An 11,440-nucleotide genomic window follows, 5' to 3' on the forward strand; every position below is an offset into this window, starting at 1 on the left:
TACGGTTTCTTGTATGTATTGAATAATGATTTGATGTTGAAACTGGAAGACTTGCAATATGGTTTCTTGTATGTCTTGAATAATGACTTGATGTTGAAACTGGAAGACTTGCAATATGGTTTCTCGTATGTCTTGAATAATGGTTTGATGTTGAAACTGGAAGACTTGCAATATGGTTTCTTGTATGTCTTGAATAATGACTTGATGTTGAAACTGGAAGACTTGCAATATGGTTTCTCGTATGTCTTGAATAATGGTTTGATGTTGAAACTGGAAGACTTGCAATACGGTTTCTTGTATGTCTTGAATAATGATTTGATGTGGAAACTGGAAGACTTGCAATACGGTTTCTTGTATGTCTTGAATAATGATTTGATGTTGAAACTGGAAGACTTGCAATACGGTTTCTTGTATGTCTTGAATAATGATTTGATGTTGAAACTGGAAGACTTGTAATACGGTTTCTTGTATGTCTTGAATAATGATTTGATGTTGAAACTGGAAAAAAAGACTTGCAATACGGTTTCTTGTATGTCTTCAATAATGATTTGATGTTGAAACTGGAAGACTTGCAATATGGTTTCTTGTATGTCTTGAATAATGATTTGATGTTGAAACTGGAAGACTTGCAATACGGTTTCTTGTACGTCTTGAATAATGAGTTGATGTTGAAACTGGAAGACTTACTATACGGTATCTTGTACGTCTTGAATAATGTTTTGACGTTGAAACTGGAAGACTTGCAATACGGTTTCCTGTGCGTCTTGAATAATGGTTTGATGTTGAAACTGGAAGACTTGCAATATGGTTTCTTGTTTGTCTTGAATAATGATTTGATGTTGAAACTGGAAGACTTGCAATACGGTTTCTTGTATGTCTTGAATAATGATTTGATGTTGAAACTGGAAGACTTACAATACGGTTTCTTGTATGTCTTGAATAATGATTTGATGTTGAAACTGGAAGACTTACAATATGGTTTCTTGTATGTCTTGAATAATGATTTGATGTTGAAACTGGAAGACTTACAATACAGTTACTTTAATGTTTTTCTTAATAAATGGTTTGATGTTGAAACTGGAAGACATGCTTACACAATCTCAAAATGTCACGTATCTTCTTTAATTGTCCTGATGTCAAGGTCACCTTCACCCCCACCTCCATATTCAGGGTTGGGTCACAGGCTTTACTAGGTCACGTGTTCATTGTGTATGGAGAGGCTGTGTAACCCCCCCCCCAATCATTAATGTCACACCAGGGTATATCTATGTCATGTGCAGTTAAAAATTACAGTGCAGCTCTTTTTTTGGCTGTAAGGTCGTTTGTTTCTGTCTTTGTAGTATTTCTCTATTTAGCCATTTAACATTGTAATATTGAATTTAAAGCCAACAATTTGTGTAGCTTTAATCATCTTAATGACTCCGGCAATTCACTGCAATAATTTATGCAAAATTTAATGGAAGGCTCCTATAGGACAATTCAGTTTGTGATGTCACGTTCTGCTGAGTTGATTGGTTGGTTGTCAACACTCCTCTGTTTTACAATAACTGGAAAAAAAACACATTTCTATCATGTGCAACAATATAATACAATCTAAAATAGTCAATATATAATTCATTATAATCTGAAAGAAATTAAACTTTCAATGGCAATGGACAGAGAAAAGGATATCGCTGGGCTGGCTGGATACGGCTGATCTGGTGAGGATACGACTGCAATCATTATTTTCAGCTAATAATATCAAGATGCAGCTCATGATGTCTTGGTCAACTGATGTGGGATCTGTTGTGGAAGCGATGGGGTTGTGGCCATATAAGATCTATTGGTTGATGTTTTTTGTGCTGATAGTGGCTCTAATGCAGGTAATGTTACGGTGACTGTTACTGTGGCTGGTGTTTTTGATGTTGTGGCTGGTGACAATGGCATGGTAGGTGTATGATTGATGTTGCAGGTGTTGTCTTGTGTTAGGTCTATTGGTGTAGATTTGGAATGATTGGGAGTGAGGGTAAAATGGCGAGGTTGGTGTCGGTATGGTGTGGATTGTAGGTGCTTGGCATTGTGACAATGGTGTGTTGGTGATTTGTATTGGGTTGATGTAGTGTTCTCCTAAAAATTCATAGCCCAATTTTTATAAACAGCAATATTACTTTGTAACAAAAGAATAATGTGAGTGGAACCATCAGAACTGACACAAGTTGCATTTGAATACTGATGAGATCAACCTTGATTAGCTGGAAAATTAAAATCAACCAGATAATCAATGAGAAAAAACCAATAATCATGAGAACCAGATGCCACATGCCCCCCCCCCCCCCCCATTTTTTCTACCAAAATATTGCACAACTATTTGTCCAATGGCTTCAGTTGTTTATTCTATTTCGGCTTTCAGATCTTTGCAAGATTTTTCACCACAAGACAAGATTTTTTGTTGTATCTCCATAATCCATTTGAATTTCCCATGGTCAAAGTCTTATTTCTTTCAGAATTGTTAATTTGATATTATTATAATTCGGTTGAAAATGTGGTATCTTGGACAGGATCTGTCAATTTTTGTTCAAATTCGATACAATCAATATACATGTTGAGATATATGTCCATGATGATTCATTTCATATTCAAATCCAAAATGACCAACTGGCAGGTAGTTTTTTTCAAAATGTATCGTTGACATGGGTTTATCTTTTCAAATTACAGGTATACGTGTTAGGATACATGTCCATGACAATTAGTTGCACAATCTGATCAAAGATTGTTGACTGCCTGCAATCTTGATTTTTGACCATACTACTATTATCTCTGTACATGAGCCTACATAAAGAAAAATTCAGTTTGAATACAAAAAATGCATAAGTAGCATATCTTGTTTAATTTCTGACCATATATTTTGATTTTGGAAGAGTCATATATTACATCTAATTTCTGTTGATATACTAGACCAGCCAATTATTCATTCTATGCTTTTGGTCCATTTTTATTATTTTTAATTATTTTTGGCATGAATGACATTTCCTCTAATTCCAATGGGGTCTATGTCATTAGAAATCACAGAATTGAAATGTCAGTGATTTTCACTTCTTCCTATACTTCCTTATGTCTTAACATTAAAGTACATGTATATTCTTCTGATCTATGATGAGACAGGTTGTCATGGTATCATATATTATTGTTGATTGAGCTGCAGGTAACATCAATTGGCGATGTCGTTGAGTGTCCTTGACTCAGTCGAGCAGGGATCATGGTAGTCAGAGCATTTCAATATTGTAATGGTCAGTATTGTCTGATACAATAGACTCAGCCTGGCAGGGACCATGGCAGTCACAGGGCATTTCAATACTGTAGTGGTCAGTATTGTCTGATGCAATAGACTCAGCCTGGCAGGGACTATGGTAGTCACATGGCATTACAATATTGTAGTGGTCAGTTTTGTCTGATACAATAGACTCAGCCTGGCAGGGACCAAGGCAGTCACAGGGAATTCAAATATTGTAGTGGTCAGTATTGTCTGATACAATAGACTCAGCCTGGCAGGGACTATGGTAGTCACATGACATTACAATATTGTAGTGGTCAGTTTTGTCTGATACAATAGACTCAGCCTGGCAGGGACCAAGGTAGTCACATGGCATTACGATATTGTAGTGGTCAGTATTGCCTGATACAAATGACTCAGCCTGGCAGGGACTATGGTAGTCACAGGGAATTCCAATATTGTAGTGGTCAGTATTGTCTGATACAATAGACTCAGCCTGGCAGGGACCATGGTAGTCACAGGGAATTCAAATATTGTTGTGGTCAGTATTGCCTGATACAATAGACTCAGCCTGGCAGGGACCATGGTAGTCACAGGGAATTCAAATATTGTTGTGGTCAGTATTGTCTGATACAATAGACTCAGCCTGGCAGGGACCATGGTAGTCACAGGGAATTCAAATATTGTTGTGGTCAGTATTGTCTGATACAATAGACTCAGCCTGGCAGGGACCAAGGCAGTCACAGAGAATTCCAATATTGTAATGGTCAGTATTGTCTGATACAATAGACTCAGCCTGGCAGGGACCAAGGCAGTCACAGGGAATTCCAATATTGTAGTGGTCAGTATTGTTTGATACATTAGACTCAGCCTGGCAGGGACCAAGGCAGTCACATGGCATTACGATATTGTAGTGGTCAGTATTGCCTGATACAAATGACTCAGCCTGGCAGGGACTATGGTAGTCACAGGGAATTCCAATATTGTAGTGGTCAGTATTGTCTGATACAATAGACTCAGCCTGGCAGGGACCATGGTAGTCACAGGGAATTCAAATATTGTTGTGGTCAGTATTGCCTGATACAATAGACTCAGCCTGGCAGGGACCATGGTAGTCACAGGGAATTCAAATATTGTTGTGGTCAGTATTGTCTGATACAATAGACTCAGCCTGGCAGGGACCATGGTAGTCACAGGGAATTCAAATATTGTTGTGGTCAGTATTGTCTGATACAATAGACTCAGCCTGGCAGGGACCAAGGCAGTCACAGGGAATTCCAATATTGTAATGGTCAGTATTGTCTGATACAATAGACTCAGCCTGGCAGGGACCAAGGCAGTCACAGGGAATTCCAATATTGTAGTGGTCAGTATTGTCTGATACAATAGACTCAGCCTGGCAGGGACCATGGCAGTCACAGGGAATTCCAATATTGTAATGGTCAGTATTGTCTGATACAATAGACTCAGCCTGGCAGGGACCAAGGCAGTCACAGGGAATTCCAATATTGTAGTGGTCAGTATTGTCTGATACAATAGACTCAGCCTGGCAGGGACTATGGTAGTCACAGGGAATTCCAATATTGTAGTGGTCAGTATTGTCTGATACAATGGACTCAGCCTGGCAGGGACTATGATAGTCACAGGGAATTCCAATGTTGTAGTGGTCAGTATTGTCTGATACAATAGACTCAGCCTGGCAGGGACTATGGTAGTCACATGGCATTACGATATTGTTGTGGTCAGTATTGTCTGATGCAATAGACTTAGCCTGGCAGGGACCATGGTAGTCGAAGGGAATTGAAATATTGTAGTGGTCAGTATTGTCTAAAACAATAGACTCAGCCTGGCAGGGACTATGGTCGTCACAAGGCATTTCAATGTTGTAGTGTTCAGTATTGTCTGATACAATAGACTCAGCCTGGCAGGGACCTTGGCAGTCTTATAGCATTTCAATATTGTAATGGTCAGTTTTCTCTGATGCAATAGACTCAGCCTGGCAGGGACTATGGTCGTCACAAGTAATTCCAATATTGTAGTGGTCAGTATTGTCTGATACAATGGACTCAGCCTGGCAGGGACCAAGGCAGTCACATGGCATTACGATATTGTAGTGGTCAGTATTGTCTGATACAATAGACTTAGCCTGGCAGGGACCAAGGCAGTCACAGGGAATTCCAATATTGTAGTGGTCAGTATTGTCTGATACTTTATACTCAGCTTGGCAGTGACCATGGTAGTCACAGGGAATTCCAATATTGTAGTGGTCAGTATTGTCTGATACAATAGACTCAGGCAGGTAGGGACCAAGTCAGTCACATGGCATTACGATATTGTAGACTCAGCCTGGCAGGGACTATGGTAGTCACATGGCATTACGATATTGTTGTGGTCAGTATTGTCTGATGCAATAGACTTAGCCTGGCAGGGACCATGGTAGTCGAAGGGAATTGAAATATTGTAGTGGTCAGTATTGTCTAAAACAATAGACTCAGCCTGGCAGGGACCTTGGCAGTCTTATAGCATTTCAATATTGTAATGGTCAGTTTTCTCTGATGCAATAGACTCAGGCAGGGAGGAACCAAGGCAGTCACATGGCATTACAATATTGTAGTGGTTTGTTTTGTCTGATACAATGGACTCAGCCTGGCAGGGTCCATGGCAGTCACAGGGAATTCCAATATTGTAGTGGTCAGTATTGTCTGATACAATGGACTCAGCCTGGCAGGGACTGTGGTCGTCACAGGTAATTCCAATATTGTAGTGGTCAGTATTGTCTGATACAATGGACTCAGCCTGGCAGGGACCAAGGCAGTCACATGGCATTACGATATTGTAGTGGTCAGTATTGTCTGATGCAATAGACTTAGCCTGGCAGGGACCATGGTAGTCAAAGGAAATTCCAATATTGTAGTGGTCAGTATTGTCTGATACAATGGACTCAGCCTGGCAGGGACCATGGTAGTCACAGGGAATTCAAATATTGTAATGGTCAGTATTGTCTGATACAATAGACTCAGGCAGGTAGGGACCAAGTCAGTCACATGGCATTACAATATTATAGTGGTCAGTATTGTCTGATGCAATAGACTTAGCCTGGCAGGGACCATGGTAGTCGAAGGGAATTCAAATATTGTAGTGGTCAGTATTGTCTGTTACTTTATACTCAGCTTGGCAGTGACCATGGTAGTCACAGGGAATTCCAATATTGTAGTGGTTAGTATTGTCTGATACAATAGACTCGGGCCAAACAGGGGCCATGGCAGTCACAGGGCATTACAATATTGTTGTGGTCAGTATTATCTGAAACAATAGACTCGGGCCAAACAGGGGCCATGGCAGTCACAGGGCATTACAATATTGTAGTGGTTAGTATTGTCTGATACAATAGACTCCCCCTGGCAGGGTCCATGGTATTCACAGGGCATTATGATATTGTAATGGTCAGTATTGTCTGATACAATAGACTCAGCCTGGCAGGGACCAAAGCAGTCACATGGCATTACGATATTGTAGTGGTCAGTATTGTCTGATGCAATAGACTTAGCCTGGCAGGGAACATGGTAGTCGAAGGGAATTCAAATATTGTAGTGGTCAGTTTTGTCTGATACAATAGACTCAGCCTGGCAGGGTCCATGGTAGTCACAGGGAATTCCAATATTGTAGTGGTCAGTTTTGTCTGGTACAATAGACTCAGCCTGGCAGGGACCATGGTAGTCACATGGCATTACAATATTGTAATGGTCAGTATTGTCTGATACAATAGACTCGGCCTGGCAGAGACTATGGTAGTCACATGGCATTACAATATCGTAGTGGTCAGTATTGTCTGATACAATAGACTCAGCCTGGCAGGGACCAAGGTAGTCACATGGCATTACAATATTGTAATGGTCAGTTTTGTCTGATACAATAGACTCAGGCAGTCAGGGACCATGGCAGTCACAGGAATTTCAGTATTGTAGTGGTCAGTATTGTTTGATACAATAGACTCAGCCTGGCAGGGACCATGGCAGTCACACGGCATTACAATATTGTAGTGGTCAGTTTTGTCTGATACAATAGACTCAGCCTGGCAGGGTCCATGGCAGTCACATGGCATTACAATATTGTAATGGTCAGTTTTGTCTGATACAATAGACTCAGGCAGTCAGGGACCATGGCAGTCACAGGAATTTCAGTATTGTAGTGGTCAGTATTGTTTGATACAATAGACTCAGCCTGGCAGGGACCAAGGCAGTCACATGGCATTACAATATTGTAATGGTCAGTTTTGTCTGATACAATAGACTCAGGCAGTCAGGGACCATGGCAGTCACAGGAATTTCAGTATTGTAGTGGTCAGTATTGTTTGATACAATAGACTCAACCTGGGAGGGACCATGATAGTCACAGGGAATTCCAATATTGTAGTGGTCAGTATTGTCTGATACAATAGACCCGGGCAAACAGGGACCATGGTAGTCACAGGGCATTACCATATTGTAGTGGTCAGTATTGTCTGATACAATAGACTCCCCCTAGCAGGGTCCATGGTATTCACAGGGCATTACGATATTTTAGTGGTCAGTATTGTCTGATACAATAGACTCAGCCTGGCATGGACCATGGTAGTCACAGGGAATTCCAATATTGTTGTGGTCAGTATTGTCTGAAACAATAGACTCGAGCCAAACAGGGACCATGGTAGTCACAGGGCATTACAATATTGTAGTGGTCAGTTTTGTCTGATACAATAGACTCAGCCTGGCAGGGACCATGGTAGTCACAGGGCATTACAATATTGTAGTGGTCAGTTTTGTCTGGTACAATAGACTCAGCCTGGCAGGGACCATGGTAGTCACATGGCATTACAATATTGTAATGGTCAGTATTGTCTGATACAATAGACTCGGCCTGGCAGGGACTATGGTAGTCACATGGCATTACAATATTGTAGTGGTCAGTATTGTCTGATACAATAGACTCAGCCTGGCAGGGACCAAGGTAGTCACATGGCATTACAATATTGTAATGGTCAGTTTTGTCTGATACAATAGAGCAGTCAGGGACCATGGCAGTCACAGGAATTTCAGTATTGTAGTGGTCAGTATTGTTTGATACAATAGACTCAGCCTGGCAGGGACCATGGCAGTCACACGGCATTACAATATTGTAGTGGTCAGTTTTGTCTGATACAATAGACTCAGCCTGGCAGGGTCCATGGCAGTCACATGGCATTACAATATTGTAATGGTCAGTTTTGTCTGATACAATAGACTCAGGCAGTCAGGGACCATGGCAGTCACAGGAATTTCAGTATTGTAGTGGTCAGTATTGTTTGATACAATAGACTCAGCCTGGCAGGGACCAAGGCAGTCACATGGCATTACAATATTGTAATGGTCAGTTTTGTCTGATACAATAGAATCAGGCAGTCAGGGACCATGGCCATCACAGGAATTTCGGTATTGTAGTGGTCAGTATTGTTTGATACAATAGACTCAGCCTGGCAGGGTCCATGGCAGTCACATGGCATTACAATATTGTAATGGTCAGTTTTGTCTGATACAATAGACTCAGGCAGTCAGGGACCATGGCAGTCACAGGAATTTCAGTATTGTAGTGGTCAGTATTGTTTGATACAATAGACTCAACCTGGCAGGGACCATGCTAGTCACAGGGAATTCCAATATTGTAGTGGTCAGTATTGTCTGACACAATAGACCCGGGCAAACAGGGACCATGGTAGTCACAGGGCATTACCATATTGTAGTGGTCAGTATTGTCTGATACAATAGACTCCCCCTGGCAGGGTCCATGGTATTCACAGGGCATTACGATATTGTAGTGGTCAGTATTGTCTGATACAATAGACTCAGCCTGGCATGGACCATGGTAGTCACAGGGCATTACAATATTGTAGTGGTCAGTTTTGTCTGATACAATAGACTCAGCCTGGCAGGGTCCATGGCAGTCACATGGCATTACAATATTGTAATGGTCAGTTTTGTCTGATACAATAGCCTCAGGCAGTCAGGGACCATGGCAGTCACAGGAATTTCAGTATTGTAGTGGTCAGTTTTGTCTGATACAATAGACTCAGCCTGGCAGGGACCAAGGCAGTCACATGGCATTACAATATTGTAATGGTCAGTTTTGTCTGATACAATAGAATCAGGCAGTCAGGGACCATGGCCGTCACAGGAATTTCAGTATTGTAGTGGTCAGTATTGTTTGATACAATAGACTCAGCCTGGCAGGGACCATGGCAGTCACATGGCATTACAATATTGTAATGGTCAGTTTTGTCTGATACAATAGACTCAGGCAGTCAGGGACCATGGCAGTCACAGGAATTTCAGTATTGTAGTGGTCAGTATTGTTTGCTACAATAGACTCAGCCTGGCAGGGACCATGGCAGTCACATGGCATTACAATATTGTAATGGTCAGTTTTGTCTGATACAATAGACTCAGGCAGTCAGGGACCATGGCAGTCACAGGAATTTCAGTATTGTAGTGGTCAGTATTGTTTGATACAATAGACTCAGCCTGGCAGGGACCATGGCAGTCACATGGCATTACAATATTGTAATGGTCAGTTTTGTCTGATACAATAGACTCAGGCAGTCAGGGACCAAGGCAGTCACAGGAATTACAATATTGTCATCTTCAGTATTGGTTGATACAATAGACACAGCCTGACAGGGACCATGGCAGTTGTTGATCAACTGAGTGACTGAGCAAGAATACATACTTTATAACTTGTGGTAAAAGTGTTAGTGATTCATTTTTCGCGAGTTCATCAGTTTTATATCAATTCGCAAGCTTATCAACCTTGTATCTTGTGATATAAAAATAGTTGGATCCATGCTTCCCACATTGTCTTTTTTTGTCATCATTGATGCTACATGTCATTGCCATGTTCACGTCACATGGAAATATTAGCATGAGAACATATGCTTAAATATCTTTGCTCAGATGCACTCTAAAATTGGTGACTCATGGTTTGAATTCTGTGCATTTATCTATGCCTGCATCCGGACTTATATCCTAGACATGCCTGGACTGATTTCATTCAAAATTCACACATACATCATACATAATATTATACATATGCACATCATTTGGGTTGCTTGAGTGATATCCCCTCATATTTGCATAATTATAATTTGGCTTATTGAAAAGAAAGAAAAAATGTTTTTAGGAGAACACTGCTATATACATGTATTGGCTTAGATGGTATCGTTGATAGCACAGATGGTTTGATGATAGCACACATTGTGGTGATGAAAGCAGGTTTGTGTTTTTGTGGCAGGGATGGTGAGTGGGGGGCAATGGGAGGTATGTGTTACAGTCAAACCTGTGTTAGTATCAGTAATTTTCAACATCATTCATGGCTAGATATACACAGGTTTGACTGTTCAATAATGCAGCTGGGTTGATGGCATGAGTGGATTAACAATGGGGTTGATGGTAGTGGAGTATGGGTGAGGATGTGAGTGGTGATGGTGATTGCGATTGTTGTTCTTGTCATGAATGAGTTGGTTGGTTTGTTAATTACTGTTCTAGACGTTCTTGTCTTGCCAAAAGTTGATGCTATTCTTGAAGTTGGTTGTTTTGTTGCATTTTTAACTGATGTCAATTTTTCTGCTGCTGTTGGAAGTTCTTGTGTTTGCAGGGGTTGTTGCTGTTTCTCAGAAAAAAAGAAAATAACAAAAAAATAGAAAAACAAAAAATAAAAAAAAATAGCAAAAAAAAAAAAAAATTTAAGAGAGCTGTTTTTGAATTGGTAAGTATTTCATATCAGTTTTTAAATCTGTCTATTGTTTTACCTACTTTCGTCGAGTTCACTGTAATCACTATGACTCATCGTAATTACTCCAGTTCACTGTAATCTCTGTGACTCATCTAATTACTGCAGTTAACTGTAATCACTGCTACTCTCATCGTAATTACTCCAGTTCACTGTAATGGCTGATTCTCATCGTAATTACTCCAGTTCACTGTAATCACTGTGACTTGCATCGTAATTACTCCAGTTCACTGTTACTCCAGTTCACTGTAATCACTGTGACTCTCATAATTACTGCTGTTCACTGTAATCATTGTGACTCTCATCGTAATTACTCCAGTTCACTGTAATCACCGTGACTCTCATCGTAATGACTCCAGTTCTCTGTAATGACTGTGACTCTCAACATAATTA

General features: G+C 40.6%; 1 long non-coding RNA gene across 1 annotated transcript; it reads left to right on the forward strand.

Moving 5' to 3' along the window:
• The first annotated feature begins 1,794 nt into the window (after window positions 1-1,794).
• Window positions 1,795-10,999, forward strand: LOC146731487 (uncharacterized). The gene is made up of 2 exons (XR_014927050.1): window positions 1,795-1,862; window positions 10,898-10,999. It is a non-coding gene; the product is annotated as an uncharacterized LOC146731487 (long non-coding RNA).
• The last annotated feature ends 441 nt before the right edge of the window (window positions 11,000-11,440 follow it).

Source organism: Saccoglossus kowalevskii, chromosome 18 (assembly GCF_978046115.1).
Source record: "Saccoglossus kowalevskii chromosome 18, keSacKowa6.1, whole genome shotgun sequence".
Taxonomy (NCBI): Eukaryota; Metazoa; Hemichordata; class Enteropneusta; family Harrimaniidae; genus Saccoglossus; species Saccoglossus kowalevskii.